We start from the raw sequence: 5,000 nt of genomic DNA, 5'->3' as shown, positions 1-5,000 counted from the left end.
ATGGGTGGGAATGGTTTTTATGCCTTTTTCTTTGTGGCTACCTCCCTTGTAAGGGGGAAAAAGCCTTGGTATATGTATGTATGTACTTTGATTAAAATTCTTCAGGCAGCTTTGTCCGCTCTCTCTATAGTGATGTTAGGGTTTGCCGTGATGTGTTTTGTTGTATGATTTCCTCTTATTTTAGATCAGTGATTCTTAACTTGGAGGTCATGGCCCCCAAGGGAGCCATGACAAGGATCAAGGGAGGCCTTAATCTGCTGTGACAAATTATACATTTCTGTATAATGGGAGGAATCCAAATATAAAAAACCATCATTCTGTCCCGGCAGAAGAAGTACAAGGTAATTATGACTGTCAAGTTGGTAATTAAGCAAAGGATCTGCCTTCATCAACATTTTGTTATCATTATTATCATTATTTTTATTTTATTCTATTTTATCTTATTTTATTTTACTTTATTTCATTTTATTTTATTTTATTTTATTTTATTTTATTTTATTTTATTTTATTCTTTATTTATTTTCGATGGTAATTGGGAGAAAAATGAAGGGTAAAATGGAGTGAAAAGGATGAGGCCTACTATTTTAGATGCTTCCATGACTATTTATTGTTTGAAGTTTGGTTTCGCGGTGACTTCTCTTTTAGTTAGAATTTCTATATCGTCGAGAACTATTTCACATTCCACCTCCTTCTTGTGTTTCTTCGGTTTGGACATCATGTGACATTTCAAACCAAAATTCAGAAATTCTTCTTGATCTGGGGTAAGTTTTTTATCGGTTAAGTTTATGTAGCCTTTGTCTGGACATGCTTGACTTAACCTCAGTTTAAGTTTGCTAACTTCTTTTGGTTTGATCTAATGATGGAATTCCGATGTTGTTCCATCATGTGTAGGAATACATTATCAATCTGGGTCAGTACTGATATCAGCCCATTTTTTGTTCAAACTCAGTATTTCATTCGCAGCTCATCAATTTTGATCTGAAGAGTTCGTGGATTCTCCTTTTCATGGAAATATTTCTTTCTTCACGCGACAATCAATATTACCGTTTTATTCGATACTTAGATAGGTTGAAGACTGTATAAAGACAAACAGGTTGACAGACATAAGAACATAAGAATGGGGGAGACTGCAAGAGATCATATGATCTACACTAGGCAGTTCTATGTCCATTACCATCTATCATCCCCATCTATAAAGTTATCTAATTTTCTCTTAAAGCAACCGAATGTTTCAGCGCTTACTACAAAGTTACTAAGTCGAATTCATTAATTAATCCCTGTTGGTAAACCAGTACTTTCCTATTACCATTACTACGAGTCCTGCCTTGCTTTCTTAATATGATGACCTTGCCTACATCACCCTTGTTAAAGCCCTTGACCCATTTGAACAGAGACACTTGCGAGTCCTTAAATCCAGTATCCATACAGCTGCTAGTGCTAGCCGCAAGTTAACTTCCCCGGCAAGTAAGTGTTCACACACTGGGATAGTTTGGAGGCAAGTTTATTAACTTTCCGTTGACATTGGGCAAGTAGAGGGGTAGTTTACAAGTAACTAGCACTAACAGCTACTAAAGTAGCACCGTGTCAATGAGACTTCAGTCAGAAATGACTCGTAGTGTGTGCGCCGTAGTGGAGGGGGTTGGTATCGGGGCCCTGGCCCTTCTCCTCAAGTCAAGAGCCCTTAGGTAACCTTACATTCGTCTAATTAATGGAGTCACGCCTTTCCCAGCGTGACAACACTAATCAGGATCAAAGTTTCCGCTCCGAGGAATGTTCTGTATTCAGACATTCCCCCGATTTCTAAGTGACACCACCAAGACCGCCATGAACACCATGAACACTAACAACATCAACAACAACAGCAACAACAAAACAACAGCAACAGCAACAATAATAACAAGAACAAAACAACAACAGTAACAACAATAACAACAACAATAACAAAAACTACAACTATAAATATAACTATAACTGAAATTATAAAAATAACTACAACAACAACAACGTACCACCCATATTGTGAGTTTATTATTCAAACGCAGAAGTCAAGGGCGACAGTTTCATCCACAGCGAAGCGACTTCTGTCGTAAAACTTCTCAAACCAAACAAGGTCACTTCAAGAAGACGAGCAGTATATGTTAGCTACACGTTCCTAGATTTCTTTTAATGAATGAATGAAATACAGTATAGACACAATTACGTAGAAACATCAGACAACATTACAAACATATCTACATTGTGTTACGTATCCCTAAAAGTAACATATTTTCTATTTTGAAATGTGCGTGGAAGTTGTATTCCTCAGGAGAGTAAAATAGTACAGCCAGTCAGAAAAATTATGCATGAGTGACCCTTTCTCTCTGTTTTGATCGAGGATGATCCTTGAACTATGCCGAGGGAGTTTTTTCACTGAATAATGTCGCCTAACGACATCCAGAAATTGACATAAAAACACTCACCTCATCTACACTTGAGTCATTTTGTTCTGTCTAAAACCAGACGATTTGATTCACTTTAGAAATAACCATTGGCCTCGATGGCTTAAAGACTTAATTGACCTTCATCGGCTTGATATGATTTTAATTATTCTTTTGTGCCTGGGGGCAAGCAATTTGGAGCTCGGCCTTGAAGATAACATTCACTTTGACCGAGGAAACATCTGTGAGGACATAAATATCAATTCAATGATAATTTTCCCGCCAAACCTGAACTTCAGCCACTTTTAACTGGTGGGTGCTGAAATGCTTTACTTCATGAGCGACCTTTTCTCTCTATGTTTTGATCGAGGAAGGCTATGACCCTTGAGCGGTGCTGAGGGATTTTTTTTTTTTCACTAAATAATGTCGCCTAACGACATCCAGAAATGTACATAAAAACATAAATATCATTTCAAGGATAATTTTCCCCCCAAAACTGAACTTGAGTCACTTTTAACTTGTGGGTGCTGAAAAGCTTCAATTCACCCGGAAATTGATTTTGCCTTGAGACATTCTCTCCTCTATACTGTCTATGGCGGCGTTTTGTAATATTCTTTTTACTTACCACTCCGATCTAGAGCCAGACTTAGAAGAAAAATCAATACGAAAAAAATGATGATCACTAAATCCTCAAAAAGGGCAATAAGGAGTGTTTTATTTGACTTTTTCAAATTATGGTAGGCCTACTGTAACATCTATTTTTCCATTGAGTTCACAATATTTTGAACGACCCTTGGGTTACGTTTTTTTTTTTTCTTCTTTTTTTTTTGACTGCCTAGCAGCACTCAAAATTAACTTACAAACCGATAGAGGCAAAGAAGTGTGGCCATTCTAACATCACTTTGACCCATTCAACCCAATGGTAAGCTTTACATTTTTGTTCTGGCTAACTTCAGACGTTTTTAACCAATATAAAACTAGCACCCGAAATGAGGATAAGAGAATAGCTGATAGTACATTCTATTTTATCTAATATCAACAACTCCAACCTATTCCATTCAGCTGGAAATCGACCCCTGAGAATGAAGACGTTAATACTCCAGTCACATCCATCTTATCACCAAATCCTCCATGACCACGCCCCCTTCCCCTTCAATCTTCCTCCCTCCCCTTCTCCTTCCCCTTCCCTCTTCTATTCAGCCTTGACGTCCCTATCCAGCTGGTTGTCTTTGTGGATCGGACAGGGTCTGAATCGACGTCCAAGGGTCGAGGTCCTCCAGGCCCATCTCACAGGGACCGGGAGAGGGGGAAATAGAGGGAGAGAGTGAAGAGGATTGAGAGAGTGAATGGATGGAAGAGGGGGAGAGAGCGGATATGAGTGGAGAAAAGAGAAAAGGGATTAAATGAGGGGGGGAAAGTGGGGGAGAGGAGAAGAGAGAGCAGGGTGAAAAGAGAGTAGGAAGAGAGAGGAAGTAAAAGAGAGAAAGTGGAAGAGAGGAGAAGAGAGAGCAATGTGAAAAGAAAGGAGGAAGAGAGAAGTAAGAGAGAGAAAGAGGAGGAGAGAGAAAGAGGGAGAGAGTGAAGAGGAATGAGATATGAAATGGAGGAAAGAGGGGAGAGAGCGGGTGGCGATGGAGAAAAGGGAAAAGAGAATAAATGAGAGAGAGAAAGTGGGAGAAAGGAGAAGAGAGCAGAAAGTGAAAAGAGAGTAACAAGAGAGAGGAAATAAAAGAGAGAAAGTAGGAGAGAGGAGAAGAGAGAGCAAAGTAAAATGAAAGGAGGACGAGAAAGGAAGTAAGAGAGAGTGGGAGAGAGAGAGGGAGAGGAAGGAGACAGAATAAGAGAAAGAGAGTGAAGAGAGATGGGAGGGCGAAATGCAGCAACACGACATCAGCTTTGTGGTTCATCATCTTCGCATGCATCAGAAGATGAGAGAGAAATTTGGAGAACCAAAAGAGAGAGAGAGAGCAGTTCGAAAGAGAGAGAGCTGTAGAGAGTGAGGGAGACTGAGAAAGAATCAAGAGAATCGAGACTGTAAAGAGAGTGAGAGAGTAGAGGAAGGTTGAGAGAGGGATACAGAGTGGAATAATATAAAAAAGAGAGGAACAGCTTTCATTACCACACATATCGCTCTATGTGGTCATGTATCCTATCATCTATAAAAGAAATACCTAACGATAAGTAAAAAAAAAATGAATGAAAATAAGATAAAAATAAGAAGAGGCAAAGAGAAAGTGAGAACGAGAAAAGTATGGGGAGGAGGAAGGAAAGAGGGGGAGGGGGGGGGAGCAGATGGTCTCATTCGACGGAAAGAGAACGGGAAGGGTGAGTCCCCCAAAATAGAAAACGGATATACAGGGTGTCCAAAAAAATCGGAACTGTGAGCTGAGAATTCAGACGAAAAAAAATAAACGATCCAGCATAATCATCACATCTGTGAGACAAGTAAATTAAATAGTGAGCTTTTGTGAATAACTATTTTCTCTGCCGGGGAGTGAATTTTAAGAATACTATTTCATCTTCAGACCACCAAGTGCCTCTTGACTTTTGAGCAACCTGTAGAGTCGGGTCGATGATGACGTA

This window comes from Oratosquilla oratoria, chromosome 36 (assembly GCF_046742065.1).
Source record: "Oratosquilla oratoria isolate Oo_2021 chromosome 36, ASM4674206v1, whole genome shotgun sequence".
Taxonomy (NCBI): Eukaryota; Metazoa; Arthropoda; class Malacostraca; order Stomatopoda; family Squillidae; genus Oratosquilla; species Oratosquilla oratoria.
The sequence above is the reverse complement of the archived record's forward strand: the minus strand, read 5'-3'. Positions refer to the sequence as shown.